This window comes from Gavialis gangeticus, unplaced genomic scaffold, assembly GCF_001723915.1.
Source record: "Gavialis gangeticus isolate Ggan-Ray unplaced genomic scaffold, GavGan_comp1, whole genome shotgun sequence".
In the NCBI taxonomy this organism is placed as follows: Eukaryota; Metazoa; Chordata; order Crocodylia; family Gavialidae; genus Gavialis; species Gavialis gangeticus.
Window position 1 is genome coordinate 178,380,668 of NW_017729022.1, and position 24,488 is coordinate 178,405,155.

At 39.9% G+C, this 24,488-nt stretch overlaps 1 long non-coding RNA gene across 1 annotated transcript in view; it reads right to left on the bottom strand.

Annotated features, from left to right (window-relative positions):
• Nucleotides 1-8,868: 8,868 nt before the first annotated feature.
• LOC109296932 overlaps nucleotides 8,869-24,488 on the bottom strand; it is a 64,225-nt gene continuing 48,605 nt past the window's right edge. The window contains exons 2-3 of the long non-coding RNA XR_002097110.1: nucleotides 15,855-15,979; nucleotides 8,869-8,992 (exon numbers count right to left, since the gene is read on the bottom strand). This is a non-coding gene — a long non-coding RNA (uncharacterized LOC109296932). The remainder of the gene's footprint in view (nucleotides 8,993-15,854; nucleotides 15,980-24,488) is intronic.

The window sequence follows — 24,488 nt, forward strand, 5'->3', positions numbered from 1 at the left end:
CAGTGAGGGGCTAGGCTGGGAGGTAACAGCTGTACTCCCCCAGCCCCAGGTGCCCGCCCCACCCTGGACCTGGTAATTGGCCCCTTCCCTCCCCACCAACTTTGTTATAGTTTCATAGGTTCGTAAATGTTAGGGGCTGGGGTATTTGTTTTTGTTTGGATCTTAAACTCAATAATATAGTCCTGGGCTCCTAACATATTAGTAAAGCTTCTTGTTTCTTTTTTAACTGGGGAAATAGGTGTTGTGTTATGTGATGATGCATCACACCACTCACAACCCCCTTTTCAAAATCCAAGAACTGCCCATGAGAATCAGTTACTGATTGATTTTTGGGGAGGTACAGCAACAGCTTATAAGGGACCACCCTGCCAGGCAGCAGTGTGCCCCAAGGGCAGCCATCTTGATGGGGAGGAGTGTGCCCTGCTAGGAGGTCCACTGCCTCAGAGGAGAATTGTCCTCCAGCTTTTGGGGGTTCCTGGGCAAATGACAGACTGAGGCAATATCTACACCCCATCATAAGAAAGAAGCCACTATGAGAAGCCCAGGCAACCTTACTCCTCCAGAACGATCTCAGGACATATGGAGTTAGCATCCTGAAGATGTCCTTGGGCCTCCATGTTTTCTAAATACCCAGCCATCCACTAAGTTGAGGGTGCTGGACCCCCTGCTACCATCATGAGGTGAAACAACCCCAAGGATGAACTGGAAGGAAGTGTATATCTACACTGCCCATGATAGTGCAATGAAGAGTTATTGGAGCTCTCTCTAAATGAACTAAGTTGCGTACCAGTAGCAGTCAAGCAATGGGATTGCACAGGCTAATTTACCTGGTTTCTAACTTAAAGTCATTAATCTTCCCCCCAAGTTCTTCCCTTGAATGGAAACAGAACACACATACGCATCCTGTACACAAAGTGGCACAGCTTATGCTGCAGATATATACCATGTTAAAACCAAGTGACTTTCTTGTACCATTTCATGCATACAGCTGCATATATCCACTCATAACTTTCCTTTTGAAAAGCCAGTCCCACCCCAGTCAGGCCTGAATCCCACCAAAGAGTCATTGGTAAACAAGTGAATTTTTTAAGTGAGTGTGTTGAGGAGGGCAGGGAAGGGGAAGGTTTGTTTTGGGTGTCTTCTTGTCTCCAGAATTCCATCTCCATCTCCATCTTCATCTTCCCTACTTTGTTAGCCTAACCATGATCTTGCTTATCTCCGGTGCCCCAGATGTCCATGATCCTAATAGTAGGTGAAGGGACTCCTATTATCTTCAATCCCCATGACAGCCTTGGGAATACAAAGCAGCCCAGACTGAGGTGGAGGGTAGCAAATGATCACCTAAACCTCCAAGCAAGGAGGAATTCTTTCCTAGAATTCTTCCTATGTTGGAAGAAGCGCTCTGTATATAAGGCCATGATGTGACAGATGTCTGATCTGGTGTGGATAGGGTTGCCACCTTTTACACCAGGGGTATGTTGTATGTACCTGGGCTAGAGGCGATGTTGCCCAAACCTAGGAGGGCTGAACCACATTATTACTGGGGAATTTATTTATTGGCTGAACCAAATTATTACTGGGGAATTTAAAGCACTGTGCAATGTGCGGTGCACCACATTTTTTGCCATAGTTTTGAGAGGAAAAGAGGGCAAGAGAGAGAGGAAAAGAGGGCAAGAGAGAGAGAGTGTTGGGGTACCCGCATACCCCCTGCCTATGTCTCGCGTACCCCCAGGGGTACACGTACGACAGGTTGAGAAACTATGGATTAGAGTAATCCCACTGAACACTTTAGGACTTTCATAAACCGTGGGGCTACAAGCAGGCATCACATTTGTCTTAGGGAAAAACATTTTATCCTGGGGAAAAGTGTTATCATTTAGATATCCATGTCCATTGTCCTGGGACAATCCTAAAAGGTTTATGGGATAAGAAGTGCTAACACTCTGTCCCGAGACATTATGAAGTGTGTCTGAAGGGTTGTCTCAGGATTGCATTGTTGAATTAATGGCACAAAAGCGGCAATGTATTCAGATACTTGCTAAACCATGATTGGAGGGGCAATGTGTGTACACTCCAATGCTGGAACTTTTCTGTTCCAGAACAAACAAATGCAATGTGTGTACCTGGCGTGACAGAAATAACTCTAAATTAGATGGAGCTAAGTTGATCAGCTTCTTAATGGGTCTATTTTGGTGAGCGAACATTACTTAATTCAGGCAAAGATAGAAGAACTGAGCCTAGAAACATTTGTGCAAAAATGAACATTTTTCTAGTATCTATAAATAATATCTATAAATCTAAAAATCTAACATTTTTTATAGTATCTATTTTATTTAGTCATAACTGGGAAGCCCCAGTTATGACCCAAGTCCCAAACATAATAGCAAAGAGCTGGTGGTTGCCACAGACAGGCTGCAGCTAAATACAAAACAGAAGATAACAGGTTTATGCAGATGGTAGTTTCACAAGGCAAGAAATGGGAGAACACTAGTCAGCAAGATAAACAGTAGTCAGTCTGAGACCAAACTAATTATGAAGTTCCTGAGGGGCAAGGATTTTTTGTGGTAGCTTTTCTAAGACCAACTGTATAGTTGGAAGAGCAGGTGGACAAGCTTTTCGGTATCAAGTTCACTTCTTCAGGTCTGCTGCTTTGTAAATATTTCTGAGAACTTTTATAAGTAAGCACGCGCACACACACAAATCCAATAATGTTCTTTAAATGTGAAAAGATGCGAAAAACTGTTAAATGCCAAGACATACGGGCATTACACACCCATAGTTAGCTTATTCAATGGAACATACAGGTAGTATTTAGAAGGGATCTCAATGTTAAGTGGTCTTGACAATGGCATGAATCAAGGATAGATTGCCAATGTTTAGCTGTTCAGAGTTTGGGAGTGGTTTTGTAAATCACAATTTTCTGGTATGTAGCTGGTTGCCTGGATCTGATTGATCAAGAAGTTAAATTTTGCTCTCATTTACGTCAGCATAAAGTCATGATAATTCCACTGACTTCAAAACTCCTATGATTTCAGTGGAGCTATGCTTAATTTCTGTCATTACAAATATGAACAAAGGGACATATTCTCTGCTTCTCCCTGCCACCGAGCTGGCTTACACAGCTTTCTGAAAAATCTCCCTTTGTAGAGGGAATCTCCAGGTGAGTTACTTGTGCTAGATCTACAAGACACCTTGTATCTGAAATGATATAGAGGTGTTGCTGAGGAAAAGGTGACCTGACTGGACTCCCACTGTCCCCCTCCTACACACAGCTGTTGGAATGGCCCATTGGGACTGAAAGGTGCTGAATACATCTCAGAGTTGCTCAAGGTCTTCTCTAAATTGTGAAAGGTATCATATTGACTCCTACTGTAGCCTGAGGCTTGGGGGAGTGCCATTCCAACTATAACTCAGCTGAAGAAAAGAATCTAGGCCAGAATTTGGTCTGGGGCATTGACAGTCCATCAGAAGAAGTGAAGGGGACTTCTCTCTTTGCTCTTGCTAATCCAGGTATAAGAGTCTTCTATTTCATTCGATTGTCCGTTGCATTCCATACTTCACAAACGTAAAATTAATGTCTACAAGTTTTTTGTGCACGGGGTCAACTGTGATGTAACATATCCTCCCAGCTGTTAGGATCCTTTATTCTACATCGTGCTGTATTATTAGTCAGTCAGTTCACCTAGTGCACAGTGATTTGCAATTAGTCTTGAAGAAAGAAGATTTTACAAGTTGACTATTTTTTGTAAACCAGAACCCATATTAGTTGAAAAGGGAAAGGCCAAAGGGAAATTATTGCTATCTTAGACAGCAGCATAAATTTTCATCCTATTTTTAACCTAGCTTTTAATTTAATAAGTTTTATGACCCTTATATTAAGTACATATGTTTTACAAGACATTGTGTCCCTTGAGTCACCCTGAATTTGCTCTACTATAGCAGAGTTAAATGAATGAATACTGTGTTTCTGATTTCAGTTCACCCCTTATTTGATCTCTTTATATTCAGTAAACCTCCATAGAAACATGGAATTACAGAATTAGGAGGTGCTCCGAAGTTGTTTATAGGCTTCTGTTACTCTTTTCATGGGAATGAATAAACTTTTATTCCCTTATGCAAAACCTACCATATAACCACCAGATTTCAGATATTTACAAGTTATAAACAGTGAAATCAATAATTATCCTTGTAATTACTTACTACTTAAATTTAAAATGTGTAATTTTTTAAAGGACAAGGGCCAAGGTATTTTTCTTAACTCTTGAAATCATTTTGCCTACTATTGTTTGTTAGAACACTGGAACAGAAGTCTGTTTCCTGAGCCAAAAGAGTTACACTCATCCAGTAGCTACACTGGAATAATCATTAATGAATGTCATTTTTCCCTTTCAGAAAATAAATGTTTAGCATAAACAAATATAAGGGCCCTGTCTTATTTTCCTTGTACATGCAAACTTCTCAGTGGTGTCATCAGGAGTGAATTCAGAATCATGCACATAGCAATTATATGTGTGTTGCAAATGAAGTATAAGCAAATTAGAAGATTAATCATACTTCCTTGAGTAGGTCCCTTAAAAAAGCTAACCCCATAGTAATCAACATCTGCCAAGAGAAGAAAAATGGTACCTTGTCATTCTTGTTTGGATAGGTTTATCCTATTTAAGTAATGCACAATGTATGGTTGTGCAACTTTTTCTCTTCACGTTTGCAAGGATGGCAAAAAGGAAAGATAATAAAGGTGGTGTAAATATTTTCACCTGCTGGAAGGCATGAGCTATTGTTTGACTGCATATAAACATAGAGTATCTTTCAAATATAATACAATTAGTTTAGAATGGTGTTTTATAAATTGGGTGGTTCTGATTTGACTTGAGCACTGGTTCTTAGCGACTTGCTAAAGTTCAGTAAATATGCAGAGCATAGTACATGCACTTTATCTTTGTGTATTAGCTATGACATAAACACAGAGGGGAAAAGTCAAATTTTATACATCAGAACCTCGGTTTGTTGCCAGACATTATAATATTGCATATTTAATTTAACTGATGTATGTTAAAATAGGAAATCAGATTCAATGAGCTGTTTGTTTCTTTTCTACAAATACACTTACATCAATGACCTTTGAGGACATGACCTTAAAATGTAACTAGATGTTTAAAAGAACCTCAGAGATCTACATAAGACATTAATGTTTGTGTCAGAGGGTAGTATACAATCATGTATATACTCAGCTGTCTATATGTCGGCTGCTATGTTTTTATTGTTACAGGAAACCATCCAACATCCCAAACAGGAAAATTATCAACTTTTGTTCTTTTCTTTGGCATTGTCCCTTTTGAGACTGAAGGCATGACCTTAAGTTAGAACATATTTTAAACTCTATTTAGTAAACACTTTGGCACCTTCTATGTGTTTTTTAAACACTAAACCTTGTTTGGGAGTATAAAGCTGCTGATCAGTTACTTGTAGTTGTGAATTACTGCATACGGTTGCACAGTGCTGTTTTGGTTAAAACATTGGTATTAGACTCCAAAAACACAAGGAACAACAATTTTAGCCAGTCAAAGAGAACTCCTGGTCACCTCCCGAGGGACAAATTGATGTCAAGTTCTGCTGTCTGTCAGGATTAAGTGCCTGTTTGCTTTTTTACTAACATGTGGTTTGAGAACAAAGCAGCTCAAATCTCCTCCATTCCTAACAAAGCATCTCAAATTGCTGAGTAAAATTCCTTAATCCCCCATCTTAATCTGAAAACACCAACACCACATGGTAACACTGAGGTCTCTTTTTGTCCAGCATAGAGCACCATTAACATAGATGTTTGGTTTTGAGCTAACTTGTTCTTCAACAGGCTATTATCAGAGGGGAACTCCAGGTGCTTTGTTCTCAGACCAAATCTATCCAAACCATTTTTCTTCCTTATCTGTTCCATTCTAAATAGGAAACCAAGTATGAAGCGAGAATTGACTTGTGTACTTTTTCAGGACCTTGACCATGGGCCATGGGTAGATGGAATGCAAGGTGAACTTTTAAATCATAAGATATATAAGTAGGCATTAATCAGCTGGTTGCATTATCGTTGATTTTATGCTTCAGCTGTAGGGCTAAAAGGACAACAGTGCTGTGTAAGCAGTAATACATATTTCTACTAGCATAACTAAGCAAACCATATCTACAAGGCAATATAAAACCAAAATACCTAATACAAAATCACTTGTCTGAAAAGGATTGTTATGTTATAACCTGAAACTCCTATAAGTAAGCATGAAAACCGGATGGTTTCAAAATATTATATATTTGCATGTATCATTTCCATGTTGAAACAAGATCTCCACATGTTCCAGGTTTTCTAGCTCTAATTCACAAATAGCTGTGGGCACTGGATCTGCAAGAAAAGTTATCAAAATGTCTGCTTGCTCTTCAATGACTTCAGCTCACCATCTCACAATGTATTTCCATAGCATTCTTATTTCAGTTACCTACCACAATTTTAGCTATTCTTGAACTATTTTTAGTCAACAGTCAGCAGAGAGGCATGGTGGATGTTTTTGATATGGTATGAATCAATCAAATCAACCAAAAATTCATGTTGTAAAATTTAGGAACGCAGGGTAAACAGGATCCCGTTCTCTTAGAACCCTCTGAATACGCCTACTGGTTTAGTTCATGTTTTCTTAGTTCCACTTCTGTTCACTTTTCTTATGTAGTAGAGACCTATGAAATCAAAGTCTTCATGTATCATTGCCTTGATCTGATATCTCATGCTCTGTAATCTCCACAGCAACATTCCTCAATTTGGAACAGTGATGCTAGTTCCACTGGGCAAACCCCATTAACCAGAACAGCTTGAAAGGGCGACATAGTGGCCCCATTTAAGTCCATGGGAAATTTGCAAGGCGTGATATCGAGCGAGGGACTTTACTAGGACAGAAAGTAAGAAAATTTGCTTGAAAGCAAGTCGTTTCTTCTCTGGACTAAATGATCCCAGTTCTTCCAACTTGTAAGTCATATTTTCTAGACCTTTAAACCTTTTTGTTGCTCTCCACTAGGCTTTTTTCTAATTTGCCCATGTGGAAGGACCTCGCTTACATGACACTTTGAGAAAATGGGCCTATTGTTGGCAGCTTCACTTGAACAAAGGCCAGCAATCCCAAAATATTGCTTGCATGAGAAGTCACCCACAGGAAAACAAGAACTGAAACGTTTAAATGGAAAACTAGAAGTGAGTCCAAGACATAGAGTTTGGGTTCTACTCCACTCCTAATATCCCTGACATTTGACATAGTTTCCCCCCTTTTTCTCCAAGGGAGAGATTTTGGGAAGACGATGTCTTAATTTAAATGATATGGGAACTCTTTCAATGAAAAGGAGAAGGGATGAACAAGATGGCCTTACCCCAAGGAAAAGGTGAAAGTGGGGAAGGTACTGGATACTGCAAATGGCTCTTTAGCTATTTTATACAATAAGAAAACTGCAAGCAAAAGTATCTGTAAGATTATAAAGGGAGAATGGGGTTTGAAGGGAGGCAGACAAGTATTTTACCTACACATGGACATGGAATATACATAGGTAAAAGTCTTGAATAAGATTATTTAGGAATGGGATCCTGTAGAAACTTTTTAACATTATGCTGACAAGTAACTAAAATGTACACAGGAATTATGAGCTACTTACAGGCTCAAATCACTGTTGCAGACTTGCTAAAATATTTTTAGCCAAAAATTTACTTGCCAATTCACCAATGTAAAAAAAATCCCCTGTCTTATGTAACGCATACACAAAGTAAGCTTCTTTCTTGATTGAGAAAGAGAAGGCACCATTTTATCCAGTAAATCCACAGATACTGGTGAGCAAGCCTATATCATTCTTTTAAGCCTATCCTTCACTTATGTCTATGGGAAGAATGGTACCTTCAGGGTGTGCCTACACGAGATGCTATGTCACTGTAGCAACAAGCTATGTTGCATAGCTCATTGCTATGGCAGTGTAGCATCAGCAGGCATGAACTGTGATTCTGATGCTGCTGCGCAGTAGCAATTAGTTACTGTGCAGTAGCTCATTGCTACTGTGCAGTAGCATGGGAAAACGCTGTGTAGAATTGGGACTGCACAGTAATACTTAAGCAAGTACTAAATGATTGCGCAAATACATTGGTAATGCTTAAGCAAGTAATAAATGACTGCACAGTAACAATTGCACAGTCCCCTGCACATATAAACACACCCACAGTGAAGCCAACATAGTTATGCTGGTGTAAAAGAGATCAAATTAAACTCAATGTCTGCACATCTGACTGTAGTAGTACTTGCCTCACAGATCAAAGACTGAGGAGAAAGCACTTGTATAGTGGTATCTGTACTGGTTTGTAAATCATTGTGTATAACAAACTGGGTAAGTCTGTGCCATGGACTCGTCTCTGACCCATCAGAACTTCCTGACCCAATATACAAAGATGTTGCAGAAGATACACATCAAATCCTGGGTCCATGGAATCCAAAAGGTCTCTGTGTTCAAGAGTCCCATTCATTTCACCTTCATACTGATAGCCACTTTTCACAGAGGTGACTGACTACACTGGTCCAGATACATCTCTTTTCAGCTAGGTACAGACATTTAAAAAGGCCAAGGCAGAGTCGATCTAAGTTACACAGTTTTCTGAAAGAAGCAGAGTTTAGATCAGTAGCGACAGAACACACATTCTCCCTTTGGTTGCAGGATGCAAATCTTAGGGTTCTGCCATTTTTTAAACCAGTCTATGTGTGCCAAGCTTCTGTTCTGTTATAGGTACAGACTCATTTCCGATCATTTATACTGGTAAAAGTGTAATGTCTGTACCTGGCCTTCAGGAACTGCAAAATCATGGGAAGTTTCTGCTTGCCTGACTAGTGAACAAGTCTACCACCATTTCTTCTCACCTCAGCACTGAAAGGATGATGGACATCTGATGTATTGACTGATGGCTGAGGGCTGGTGTCCTGCCAGGTAAGAGCTTCTAGAATATATTTAAAAATAGAAAGAAGAGATGAGAAGATAAGATTTGTGTCTGTTGGCAATGCTCCTACAAATGCAGCCCAGGGTGCTGTTAGCCTTCTTTGCAATAAGGGTACACTGTTCACTCATATTCAGCTTACTGTTCACTGTAACCCCAGTAGGGGTTCACTGTAACCCTAGCTCAGTGTTATTCAGCATTATAGGCGAAAGGAGGAAGTGAATTATTGTATAAAGATGAAGAAATACAAGAGCTTAACTTTGATGGAAACACTGAGGAGCTGCTGGAGACTTGGAGCAAAGGAAGGGAACAGAAGATTTCTATGGACAATGTTCTGGATTCTGGTATCGCTGCTGATAGAAGTTTAATGTCTGTCTTTGTATATATTTGGGAGGATTGGATATGTTAAATGTTAAATCTGGTAGTTTATGGGTTGCCTTTATTCATAAATAAAGTTTTTTAAAGCCTCTGATAGGCTTCATGTTAATTTTTGTATGCTGAAGAGAAACATGGCCTTCTTCAATAAATGATGGGTTTTCTTTTGCTTAGTCCATTATTCAACCATAGGAGAATTTTCTTCCTGTAGACTGAGCTCCTTTCTACACCCTACCCAGATAGCTAGAACTCCAACACCCTACCCAACCAAAAGCATGAGTCAAATAACTTCTGGAGAAGACAGCGCTCATAAGCAGCAGATTTAGTGCTCTACCCAGAGAGAAAATGCACTGCCAATCAGGACACTTCTGTTCAGGATGACAACTTGGCTTCACAGGAATGTTGGTACAGTAAATGTTCTGCTGATCGCAAATAAGGTGTTCTAATCAGTTTCTTTCCTACTGTGGATAAAGCTCCCATCTTTACCCATTTTCTTTTCCAGTACATCCACACTGTGGTGTCAGAACATTTGGCTTCTATGTGGTGAATGTCACACCAAATCAAAAGTCACACCAAATCAAAAGGGCAAGACCTAAGAGTCAAAGCCTAGCTACAAAATCACAACATCATTGGCAGCTCTAGCATTTCATAATGGATAGCTCATGAGTGAGTACAAAGCCAGTGCTTGGTATCTTCTGCCATGATTGAAATGTTTCAGTCATGCTCATTAAATTAATATGGCCTGTGCTAATGAAAATAACAAAATATTGTTTTGAAGTCCACCAGCACATACATTTTGATTATATCAACTTGTTCTGCTGTTCCTCTTTGTACCATGTACTAGCAATATAACTGTAGCTAACAGTCCTTTCACCATAACAAAGAAAAAACTATATAGGCACCGGCCTGAACATAGATGAGCTTATTTAAGTGGCATACAAGCTCTGGAATTAGTTGTCCATACTAGGCTCACTGAGTCTTTTACAAATGCACTCTTTTATACCCCATTTTTTAAAGTATATTTTTAGTTGGGGGGGGGAGGTTCATCCTGCTTCTGCCTTTCCTTGCGTGATTAGCCATCCAGGAAATGCTTAAATTACAAAATCATAAGGTTTAAAAGATTTATAGATCAAATTATATTAACCTAATGCAATAGGCTGGGCATACGGAAATTAGAAGTCTTTATACGATATTTTGATTATTAAATTGCTCCCTTTATACTATTTACTTTGTTTGCAACAGTAAGGGTTTTGCTGTCTGATGTCAGAGCCCTCAGAGTAACCAAGCAAAAACAAATGACTTAGTCCTTGGTTCAAAGAAATAATAGGTTACTAGCATAATTAATTTTATGTTTAATTACTGTAGAATGAAACAATTCAACAATATCCAATCAATCCTTAGAATGACAGAACAGAAGGTCAGCAGTTGCTAAGTCAATTGTTTTGAAAGAGAAATTTATGTCAGGTTCTCTTTTATGTGCTAGAGAAAAAAATTGGATAAAAGTGGTCAAGCAAACATTAATTAATTGTATAAATGTAATCCTGTTGTCATGCTAAATCACACAGACTCTGGGTGCAGTGTTCAAAACACTAGACATGCATCAGTTCAGAATGTCTAGTGATGATCTCCTCTATTTAAAAACAAAATTAAAGGCCAATGTGAATATTTTGGGAGCAACTGAAATGAGTTTGTGGCCTCAATCCAGTTCCTGTATGTGGCAAGTCTACATCACAAAACCCAATTAACATTATTTGACTCCCTGCTGGCAAGTCTCAGCAGAACAGAGGTGGCTTTGGCAGAAGATACAGCCTGCTGCTTGAACTCCTTCTCCTTCCCCAATTTCCTGAGCTATGAAATAGAAAAATGAGTTTAAACAGTCTAATGAAAACTAATTTCCCTTCTTTTATCATTTATTTAGGTTCACTGCTGCCAGTTCTCAAGATTATAACTTGGGGCCTCACACTATGTGGTGTTTTCTATAAAGCTTCAGCTCCTGGAGTCATGTGTTTATTTGCTCCAGTCTTTTGATCATATGTGGATGCGTGTGCTCGTGAGTGTTGTATATTGCTGCCACATGGATGTACATAAAGAGTATTCAGTTATGTGTCAGGGTGTTGTTGATAATCTACAGATGGATACACATCGTCTGACCCAGTGTGACTGGTAGATTGAGCAACAGCCTTGGATACTTTTTTTTTTTTGCTTCTGTCGTGTCCCGAAAGATAGGAAGGGTTGATATCTGTTTACACTTGCTGAGGGCCTAGATTCATTAGAAAAACTTGCATTCCTGAGCCCCTGGTGTCAAACCAGGCCAACTCCATCTTGGAATCTGACCCCTCTTTTCCCAGTGCCACTCCCACTGCACGTAGGCTCCACTCCTATTAAAATCTAAATCCTTGACTCAGAATGTCTGTTTGAAGTATTTGTTTGTAATGAGACTCTCAGTGGCCATGTTGTTACTGTGCAGTCATTTGGTACTTGCATACCCAAGCCAATGCACATTAGCATCCCTGCACGGTTTCCTGGCGATGCTGACTGCACAGTAGCTCATTAGTACTGCACAATAGCTCGTTATTACTGTGACGTAGCGTTGCATCACAGTTAGTGCCACCCGATGCTACTGCCCAGTAGTAACGAGCTACTGTGCAGTAAGCAACTTATGTAGATGCAGCCAGTATGTATCTATGGATGACTTGCCTATTCCAGAGCCCAATGACTTAATTTCCATTAGCTTTAGAAGGGAAGACAAGGAAAGAGTGATTATTTAAAATTATACCCCTTAGTCTTCCTCTAAGGCTATGTTTGACTGATCTCTCTCCTTTTAATAGGTCAACATTTTCTTACATTAGAATAGTGACTTTCTTCTTTGTTAGGCCAGCTGCACCTATATAAAACCCTAGATTGTTTTAAAGTCTTTTTTCTATGCAAACCACAAATATAAAGGCTTCTCTCTCTCTACTTGACGTTGTGGGGAGTTTTACCAGGAATAGGATCATGCCTTTAGACTCTCTATTATTGGCTTTCTAGATTCAGTCCCTGTTATATAAGAATATTCTTTCATCCTTTTATCCCTTCAGTTTGAGGCTCACCTGGCAGAACTGTTTTTGTGAGGACAGACACAGTTAAAATTCATAGAATCATAAAAAATTATGTTTGGAAGGGACCTCAGGAGGTCATCTAGTCCAACCCCCTGCTCAAAGCAGGACCGCCCCCAACTAGATCATCCCAGCCAAAGCTTTATCTACCACAGTCTTGAGAACCTCCAAGGATGGAGACTGCACAACCTCTCCAGGTAACCTGTTCCAGTGTCTTACTATTCTCCTAGTGAGAAAGTTTTTCCTAATATCTAACCTAAACTTTCCTTGATACAACCTGAGACCATTGCTCCTTGTTCTCTCACCTGCCACCACTTGCAACAGTCAAGATCCATCCTCTCTGAAACCACTTTTCAGGTAGTTGAAGGCTGCAATTAAATCCCCTCTCAGTCTTCTCTTCTCCAAACTAAATAAGCCCAGTTCCCTCAGCCCCTCCTCAGAAGTCTTGTGCTGCAGCCCCCAAACCATTTTCACTGTCCTCCTCTGGACTCTCTCCAATTTGTCCACATCCTTTCTATATTGGGGGGGTCCAAAACTGGACATAGTACTCCAGATGTGGCCTCACCGGTGCCAAGCAGAGGGGAGGAATCACTTTTCTTGGGCTGTTGGCAATGCTCCTACTAATGCAGCCCAGGGTGCTGTTAGCCTTCTTTGCAATAAGGGTACACTGTTCACTCATATTCAGCTTACTGTTCACTGTAACCCCAGGTCCTTTTCTGAAAAGCTGCTGCTTAGTCAGTTGGTCCCAAGCCTGTAGCAATGCACAGGACTGTTCCATCCTAAGTGCAGGACTTTGCTTTTGCCCTTGTGGAAACTCATGAGATTCCTTTTGGTTCAATCTTCCAATTTTCTGAGGTCCTAGCCCTACACTCCAGCATATCTAATACTCCCCCCAGCTTGCTGTCATACATGAACTTGTTGAGAGTGCACTCCAACCCATCTTCCAGATCATTAATGAAGATATTAAACAAAACTGGCCTGAGGACCAACCCCTGGAGCACTCCATTTGATACCAGCTGCCAACTAGACATCAAGCCATTGACTGCTACCCTCTGAGCCCAAGGATCCAGCCAGTTTTCTATCCACTTTACGGTCCATTCATCCAACCCTTACTTTCTTAGCTTGTTTGTGAGAATGTCATGGGAGACCATATCAAAAGCCTTGTTAGAGTCAAGGTATATCACGTCCACTGGTCTCCCTGCATCCACAGAGCCAATCATCTCATCACAGAAGGCAATCATGTTGGTCAGGCATCCGTGGTGAATCCATACTGACTGTTCCTAATCATCATCTTCTCATCCTAGTGCTTAGAAATGGATTCCTTGAGGACCTGCTTCATGATTTTTCCAGGGACTGAGGTGAGGCTGACCGGTCTGTAGTCCCCTGAATCCTCCTTCTTCCCTTTCTTAAAGATGGGCACTATATTTGCCCTTTTCCAATTGTCCAGGACCTCTCCCAATTGCCAGGAGTTTTCAAAGATGATGACTAGCAGCTTTGATCACATTAGCCAATTCCCTCAGCACCCTCAGGTGCATCCTGTCCAGCCCCATGGACTTGTACACTTTCAGCTTTTCTAAATTGTCCCTAAGCTGTTCTTTTACCACTGCTAGCTGCTCACCTCCTTCCCAAACTGTGCTGCCAGGTGCAGTAGTCTGGAAGCTGACCTTTCCTGTGAAGACTGAGGTAATAAAGGTTTTTGCATCCTCTGTCACTAGGTTGCCCTATTTAGTTAAATTCCCGATCATCCTCTTGTTGCTGACATTCTTGTTATCCTTCACATCCCCATTTTCAAATGCATTAGAAATAATCACATTACACACACACATTTACATATCTCTTCCCCCAGAGAGAAACTCAGCAGAGGCTCTCCATCAGGTTCATTCTGCATATCACTTCCTAAAATGAAGTTCTTTCCACTGGCCACTTCACCAAAAATCTATCAAAGACAAAAATATCCAATTCCCTGTGGGTGCACACTTCTCACAAGACAACCACTCTCTCTCCAGTGTCTCAGTTCTAGTCCTCAAAGGGAATTTATGAAACACCTTTTGTAGATGAACCTAAAAACTTCACCTCATAAATCTACTGGATACAAAAAATCATGGACTAAATATAGACATTGAATTTATGGCACATTATAACCTGCCTAATATCTGATAACCCAGGTAACCTGTCTGCATTTTACAGGCTACATTCTACCACCAGGTCAACATTCTCTCCTTTTCCCCCTGCCCACCTACCTGTCTCACACATATTGTCTCCCATCACTTCTGATCCTCACTGCCATGCATTTGCATTTTCACAGACCTGCATTTTGCATTTTTGCTTCTATTCCACTCAAAAGAGCACACAAAACACCAGCACACTCGCCCTATGCCCAAAGCTTGTAAAGAATAATTTTTCCAATTATTTAGTTGGTCTAATAAAAGATATCACAATTACCCAAACAACCTTGTCTGCTTATGTCCTTAGACCAACACGGCTACAACCAATAACCCTGAAGCTCCTAGTTTTTATTCTTACTTTGACTACAGCAAACTAGTAAAGAAATTCTTTTCTTGCAAAGAACTCAGAAAGGCCCAAAGTCAAAATGATTTTAACATTATGGATTCCTATTTGAAATCTCTGGGTTTAGCTTACAAATCACGTTTGCACACCTCACGAAGTGAGTGGAATCCCACATCAACCTTGAAAGGATCTCAAGGCACCTCAGGGTGCCATGTACCCTGGTTGAATATCATTTGCTAATCACATCATTATTTTCTATACACTTCATTTCAACACAAAATCTAAATGAACTGAAAACAATTTATTAGAAAAATGTTCTTCTGGGCTGAGATTTTTTTTTTTTTTTTTTACAACATGTTTGAGCCCAAACGGAGTTTGCCACACTTACTAATCTTCAAAACGAGGGTTTTACTTTGGCCATGTTGACATAACCTTAAATACAGTGAAAGAAATTATCATAGAAGATGGAAGTGTATATATTTTTGGAAATAGATTTCATTCTGACAACTCTATAACAAACAAATGTAATTTTAATACTGTGTGTTCAATGAAAAATGAACTGTTGAATAAACATCAGGCTAAAGAGCAAACTCAGCCTGTTTAATATTTCTTGGACTGTCCCAAAATATCCCATTGATTACTAGAAATATAATAAATAGAATACAGCTAAGATTCTCAAAAGAAGCCTTTGAGTAGTTCAATGGGATTGAAGCATCTAACTCCCACAGACACTTTGAAACTCCCAGACTGACTGTATGTGTAATATATTAAATACAAAAGTGTACAGTGTCACTCTCAGTTTAAACCAGCTATTATGTGGTCTGTTCCTGGGACTGTTTTATTTTTTTGGAAAGCATTTTGTTTCTAGTTAATTACCATGTTGTTACCTTAAAGTCAAGCATCCCTCCCTTGACCAATCAGCAGTTTGGTTAAAAGTGGACAAACATTTCTGATCATCGTGATTGAACTCCTCTGCTATTTAGCAGCAATACAAAATGCATTATTTTGCTTCCTGTAAAAGAAAGCAAAATCAGTGTCACTCATAATGTTGGAATAAAAAGTCAAAGCAAAGGTTCCCCCCACTCTGCTCAGTTTCTTCAGCATTGTTAATGAAAACAGCATGATATCACATATAAACTATTAAGTTCATACAAAAAGAGAAAGATAAAATGGATATCAGCATTATTGCCCATAAACATGAATTTCTATACAAGCCCCCCCTTTATTTTCTTTACATCCAACAAATTTAGAAGACTCTTTTGTCCTCTGTTGCAGCCAAAGAATGCATCTTACATGGTTCCTGATGATTTTTCAATTGTTTCCTTAAAACTCAATTCCTACTGAAGTCCACAAGTGTTGAGGCAGCTCAGCAACTCAGATGATCAGGCTACTGAGTTACGGGTATCTCTGCTAGTGCTATGCATCTCTGTCACACATTAAACATGAACTGAGGTCCTTCCAGTTTCACAAAAACTAGATCTTTGATTTGATGTTGCCTCAGATCCTGCAAAAGAATGAGCCTACCCTGCCCTCTGTGGAAGACATGAACTTTTTTTGGAATTCAGACTGTCTTGCTGTGGTATCCTTATCATAAGAGACCGGTTGGTGATGCAGCTGCCATTTTCTTCATCCTTTCCATTCAGAACAACCTGGTTGCTCTGTTTGTGGAGCTCACCATGCTTTTCATATTTGAGGCTACATATGTCAACACTGCAAAAAAAAAAAGCTATGTGGTTCACTTGGGTTAGAAGAGTAGTGAAGACAGGTTATTAGGGTCTAAACTCAGATCAAGTTCAACCCTACAGAAGAGCCCAGAGATTAATTCAAGTTCCTAGTCTAAACTAAATCCCAAGCTGCTATGTCTTCACAGCTATTTTAAGAACGCATTTTTATTTTTTATAACATCTTCATCTAACAAAGTGTCTTTTTCCTCTCTCTCTTCACTGTATCCTTTAATTTCTTTCTCCTATTCCTTTTCTAGCTGAATTTGTATAAAGCATTCTAGGAGAGATCCATTGTGAAAAAAATACTGGCTTTTTAAAAAAAATCTTATTGTTTAGTACATTTTAGCCTTTAAAATGGCTTGCTTTCTTAAGTGACTTTGAAACTGTAGTTCAAATTGAACCCCTTAAATATTCCCCAGTTGTGGAGCTGACTGGGGGTGCCAGTTAAACTTCATGGTATAACTCATAGAAGACCAAAGCCTAGTTACCATTATGCTTGCCCAAGTTCACCAAAAACCAGCACATTCCTGCTTGACTGGCAGCTACATAGAGAAAGGAAAGTAGATAATGTGAAGAAAGCTATGCCAGGAGGATTTCCGTAGCCAGAGGAATTCCCACTCACCCTGTCCCTTTTCACGCCACTGGACCAGCACAAATCTGACTGGCTTAACCTTGTCTGAAGATCTAGCTTTGAGATTTTTGTCCCTCCTGAATAATGCTGTTTCAACAGAATTCCTTGAAACTTCAGCTTCTTTGAAGGCAAACACTATGGATCAGCTTTCGACCCAAACATTACAAAGAATAACATATTTTCCCCAAACACTCTACTAGTGCCTTTGAAACAAAAACCTGTAAGTTATTGTGGAAGCCAGTGTAACTGTGCCTTCAACCAACTCACATGAGGCCAGGTCCCGAATTAGTGGAAAGCCTTTTACTAGCTGAGAATCTGGCCCACTTTACTCTAGCCATAAATTCCTTCCCTTAAAATGTAAGACTCAGTTTAAGCTGAGTAGCTGCAAATTTTAATATCCTCTTCATTTTAGACATTCACATAGTCTTTAAGAATATATAAACAAGTTGGAAGGATCTTATATATAATACAGCCTGGGCATAATTTTTTTCCTCCTTTCCCCTTCAAGCCATTACAATAGTTTATTTTAATGTGTGTCTCTCACAGACTTCAGTGCCATACTTCAAGGAGAATGATAGGTCAGCATGCCTTGTTTTAAGTTTATGAACTGACAGCCCACTTTCAATGACAAAAGAAAATGTAACCTAGGCCTGTTTTAAAGCAATGATTGTCAGATCACATGTTCAATATGTCATATGGAGTACACTTCATTAAGGACTGAATTACTTTACTTGTAACATGAGCTAAATTAAAGTCAATGTCAGGCTGCATAAATCACTGATTTAAATGTATCATTAAGTGCATTGAAACAGTCATCATCACCCCTTGCCCTAAAATAACCCAAAAATCTGGGTTTCATTTTTATAAGTTGTAAGGATGACAGATACGAGGCTTTTTTTCTTTGCTGGGGCTCACAATTTTACTGTCAAAAACTGTTGAACTTTTAAGGAACAGCAGTGGTCCATTGACGCCCCAAATAAGACAGTTTATTTCATAGCGCATTGAATTCAGAACTCACAAAGTAGAGATACCAGACATGCAGAATATCAATCAGGCTGTCATACAAGTCCTTCATAATAGTGCTGGAGTGAAAATTTGGTATCTTGTATGCTTGAGAAAGGATATCATAAGGAAGAATCTTGGGACCACTTCACAGTCACCACGGCAAATTTTGCTCTGGCCTACCCCAGAGATAGGGGACTTCTAGGGTTAAGTCAGGACACACATTGGATAAATTCTGTCCTGCTGGGAAGTAGTCCTGTTATTAACTGTATAGATGAAACATTAACTACAAGAAAAAAAATTGGTAAGAAACTATCCACTTGTACCTCCATTGTAAACTCAAGGCATAATTCTCTTCTCGCAGTAGCTTTATATGCAAGTAAATCTGTTGATTCTAATGGAATTATTTCTGGTTTACACCTCTGTGAGCATAAAATTAGATCCATTCTGCAATGTTGATGAAGGCTGCTAGCTGGCCACAACATTGATTTATACCATAAGAATACAATAAGTGGATAGAATTAGACCTGGACAATACAGACCTGTTTCTTTGCTCACAGTAGTGTAAATCGGGAATAGCTCCACTGAAGTCAAAGGAATTACATCAGCATAAAATAAGTGGAGCATCAGGCTGTAAATTCCTCCTTCAGATTTATTCCAGCTGTTTGCACAGTGGATTAACTTCTTTCTGAGGATTAAAAAAGTAAATAAGATTGGTCTATTTTAAAATAGATCTTCTGTGTATTTTATCTTTAGATGAGGGAAAGAAGTCAAGTAGTAGAGTGGGGTTTCCTCTGCTATCCATCTTCTGGGTCTACTTAACCCCTGGAGGAGATCATCATGACAGTCAAGGAAAGCAAGTTCTTCTAAAAGAGAAGAGGAAAGCTTTCCAAAAGACTTTGTAAACCTGGAACTGAAGTGGCTGGAGAAAGGGCCTTGGATGCTCCTCATGCAGATTTCTTAGGAAGCCCCTGTACTGTCTGTGCTCTCTCTTCTTCCTTAGGTATGACAAGTCTCATCACTTCCATCCTCCTTCTCCTCTTCACCTTTGTAGTTTGATGTTCAATCTCCAAAAACCTACTATGACTGTCAGCACAAAACAATAGGCTCCCCTTATACTTGGCTTCTTTCATCTCCTTTGGAAAATGACCTATATTTGTTCTGTTTTCACAAGTGTGGGGACATTTCCCAGATCCGTTTATCGTGTGCTCTGTGTTACAAATTAGAGTCCTGTAATTCAATTTAGTCATTTTGGAGGCAAATAAACTCTTATAGCTAAGATCATTTGAGTAAAATTAAAAAATCTTAAGATTACTTTATTCCCACAGTAATAAATTATCTGGCAAGATCTTGAAATTTAAACCCAATTCAAACTAAAGGCCCATATAAAGCAGGTGTGTCAAACTTGCCTGGTGCCCTCGGCCAGATCTAGACCTACCTCTAGTGGCAGGGGAAGCAGTGAGACATTGTGCGAGCAGCAGCAGCAGCAGCAGCTGTAGGGCGCACATCGCTATGTCAGCTCAAGGAGGTTCAGTGACTGATGCAGTTGTCACATCAATTGATACAAAACATGTCCCCAGTATGACTCCACATCCAAAAATACAGCAGTGGATGCCACTCCTGCCTGCCCATCCCCAAATGTCCAGCCCCCTCCAGTAGCCCTGTGAGCCAGGTAAAAAGGCTACATGAGCTGGATCTTGCATGTGGGCCAGATGTTTGACACCCTGCTGTAGAGCAAAAGCAAACTGCACTAATGTAGTTCTCTTCTTATATGCTGTCACTTGCAGGATGACATCTGAATATTAGAGAATTTGGACATTCCCCATATTGAGGTAAAAGAAATGTTTGTGCATGTCTAATCGCTTTGCAAACGAGGAAGAAAAGGTAGAATTGTCAGTATAATTCACATAAAAGCTCTTCCCACATCCCTATACCATCTGTCACCATTACAAAGGTAGAAAAATACTTAAATAGCATCTTGCAATACTAACCAATTAATTGCCCAACAGCCCTGTTTGGTTGAAAAGTGTTACAATCTTCATTTAAATGTACAAATATGGACACAGACAACTGACTTGCCCCAAGTAGGTCATGTTCACTGCTTCAGTAAGCATATCTGCCTTCAGCAGAAATGAGACTATTTCCCTCAGTGAGGAGAACTGTGATTTCCATATTCCCAATCTCTTGCTTAAACCAATTAGTCAAACTGGTTTAAATGCACCGCTCTAAAACTAGCCCATTCTTTTACTGAGAAGTCAGTTTAAAACCCAGAAAGCTGAAAGTGGAAAGGGAAAACCAAAAAGACACGTTGCAAGAGCCCATCCTTCTGGAATACCAACTACATGCTTTGTTACACAGATCATGCAAAATAGCACAGACATCAGGTTACATTTATGCAGCATTAAAAACATGAAGTTGCCCACGAAACAATTAACTGCTAAGGTACAAGAACTAGAATTTGGGTGCTGTAGTTAACAGAACCTCCAACCTGGATGTCATCTGCAAACATACCACATTGGCCCAGGATAAAGCCACTTCAAGCCTTGTCCTTTCTATTTTGTATGAAGGTCTATGTACATGTTGTGTGCTTTTCTTCTTAGTAAAATAAGCATTACACCTTCCCTACATTTTCTGACCATTACTTTCAAACCAAAAGATAGTAAACACAGTGATTTAATAGTTACAAAAGTCTAAGACATACTGCTCTAACAAGCAGCCAACTAAGGCTGCTGCATGGGAAAAAATTGCGCTAAGTCGGAAATTTTTTGTACTATTATCTGTATAAATTATATGCTTCAGGCTGATATGGTTTGAGGCAGTGGAAGCAAGTGGCACTAGAGTATCTGATATTACTCTACTAGGTGATGCCCAACCCAGCACTGAGAGTATTTTACATATACTGGATGCCTCCTAGAATCATGTAAAGGGTCCAATAATTTTGATCTCCCTCCTGCCACATCCCAAACACACACTTTCAAAAGTTTATCTAGAATACGATCCTGAAAACATCAGTAGCAATCTTTGCTGTCATCTTATAAAATGTGGTTGCTTGGAGGCTTTGAGTGGTACTGTGGTATCAGCCTTAACCCAATGATCACATGACTTTACAACCAATTTTCACAAACCATCACTATGTAAACCAAACAGCTTCTGTTACTGATTCTGATGCTGTAAGTCTGTCTCCAGTTTTTCCTGTAACATGCTGGAAGGTATTGCGCTGTGCAGATATACCACAGTGTTTTTCACCACAGTGTATGCAGTGAGACAGTGTAATGATAGACATATACAGTAAACCTTTAATAAGTAGCCAACCATTGTTCCTTATCTCTATATGCATGAGAGGTCACCAGGACCAACAACAGGAATGCCTAGGCAAGAGTATGGAGGCTGCCCAGGATTTTCATCCCCACTTTAGACCATTGAAACAGAATCCAAAGGCCAGACCAAGTCCAGAGCCTTAATTGTTGTAGTTATATGCACATCTCAAAATTGAACCCTGGTCTCCCTCAAAGCAGACAAGGATCCTACCACCTAACCACAACAGCAGGTGAATCCTTAATACCATTTGAAGCATCTATCTTAAGTTTTCAAGCATTTCCCCACTCTTGTTCTGCAAGATCATTGCATATATGATATGCATATGAACATTGAGAAGAAAAATAACATGGAAGGATGCTGCTGGGATGGAAGGCAATTTTTTTTTTTCAGGTAGACAAGAGTCTGATCCCTTTGCTTGAATCTGCACCTCCTGGGAAAAAACAGCTGCTAAGAGCCTGAATTCTAGGTGCTCCACCTTTTAACAATCCATGATGTCTGACTTCTTGTACCCATGCCTGTGAGGTGTTCATAGAGACAACCATGTGTAAAAACCCAGAAGGAAGAGCTTTAGATTAGGAAGATTCACTTCACTCTGAAGTACTGCCCCCCATTGTAGAGAGGGGATCAAGACTAAAATGAACTACGGTACACAGGGTGTGTCTATACGTGCAGTTTAATGTGCAGTAGCCTATTCTATTGTGCATTAAAGCGGCACATAAAAAAGTATGCTAATACTCAGTAGAACAGGCTACTGCACATTACGCATCACCTAGAAAGCATGTGCTTGTGCTTCTGTGCAGTAGGGCAGCCTAATGAGCATTAATTTAGCTCCTCATGTTGGAGGTACTAAATTTAATGTACATTAGGAAAAGTGCATTAATGCATATATAGACATGCCCACAGTGTCTGTATTCCCTTGAGCAAATAAAGCTGACATAGACATGTAGTACAAATCTGATTCTCTATTACTATCTATTGTACAATGAACAACTCTGGGAGAAGAACAATGTTTGTCAATCAATCATCATAACAAGCTAAGTAGAGGGATGTTAGCAAAATTCCCTCTTCAGTTTCATAATTCACTCCAAGAATTTCATGCTTTCTGAAATGCCAGTAATTTGACTTCTAGCTAAGGCAACCAAAATACACCTTTTAAACCTTCCCTCTTCAATAAGAATACATTCACTGTGTTTCTAACCAACTAAAGTTTTGTTATTTAAATACATTAAAAATGAAATATTTAATGAGAAAAGATAATAACCTGAAGGATTCTTTAAAAGACCTCAATCCTGGCTGTATCAAGCATGGTTCTGTTCCATCTTTGCATATAGCCCCCAAGGATACAGCGTTGATCAGAGCGGGGGAGGAAAGAAGTGGCTTTTTTTATATCCAATTTTGCAAATGTAAGGTGAAGGCATTATAAGCTGCTGTGAAGAAGATAAATTTTCACTAGACAGTCCTTTTGAAAATGTTCTTTTTTCTCTGGAATTTCCCTTCCTTCCTTAAACTAAAGAAGAGAGACTTCCTTTAAAGAGATCCTCCAAGTTAAACCTGTCTGAAGCATCCCATGTGCAACATGGTACAAGTTCCAGAAGACAAGTTAGCAGTGACACAAAGGCAGCTGTAGCTTTCTGGCCCACAGGAGAAGAGAGTTATTTTGGAAAGTGCTCTCAGCTGTTGCCTAGAAAGAAAAAAAACCAACTACCCACTGACACACAAACCCTTCTTTACAAGCAGAGATAAGGCTGGATTGGCATTCCAAGTCCAAATCCCCACTAGGCTGGAGAAAGCTTGGAGAAAGGTCAGGTCCAGATTGGAACCTCATGGTGCTGGCCTGCTTCCATGTATAACAGATTTAGTATTTCAGCCAGAAACCACAACTCTCAACTCCATCACCCCACACTGTGCCCCTGACAGATTCTCTACACTTTTTATAACTGATTAGGAGATTATTTTGGCTGGGATTAGACTTCCATAGGTGGCTACAAATGAATGCTTAGTGCCTTGTGTGATGCTGGCTGCAAGCTCTTTATTAGCATTATGTATTATTTATTTATATTAAATAACACCTTGCACATACCAAACACAACACCAGCAATCCCAAAGGACTCTCCTGAGCCTTACAAACAGCTTCAATAGAGGAAGCACTGTTTGTAAATCTGTTTGTAAAGCTGCACATCCACATCTTTAGCTATCCAAATTGGGTCAAAGGTGGCAAAAAGTCATCTCAATACATAAGCACATGATGTAAGACCTGTTCACAAAAATAAGCACAAATTAAAGTTATTGTAATACCTCGAATGCAACCAGCCCCATATGGCATCACCCTGAGCACCCATTGAAAGCCTCAAGACCTGTCACCTTTGCTTGAGTGCTCTGGTGTGAACAGCAGTCACCTAGCTCTGTGAACCAAACTGAACCAGAGAATGTCCTACATAGACCCCTGCAGGAAGGCTGTAAATTGGACTTATGACAAGGTGCTCGACCTCATCATGATGTGGGCTGAGGAGAAAACCATCATCACTGCTGCCAAGGGTGCAAAGGGCAGCCAACAAAGCCAGGCGGACTACAAGCACATTGCTGCCCAGATGGTACTTGGGAGTACCAGCAGGACTGGCAGCAAATCCTTACTAAAGTCAAGTACATGAAGTCACAGTATGCGATGCCAACAAGATCTCAGGCACCACAAGGATCATGGTCCCCTACTGCAAGGAGCTATCCAGAATCTTCAGGTAATGCAACCTAGACATGTTTGAAGTGGTAGAAAAGTAACAAGGGAAGGTAGTGACCTGTGAGGTCCCAGAACTTTCTTAGCAGAATCACTTAGGAAGTGAGAGGGAGTAGCC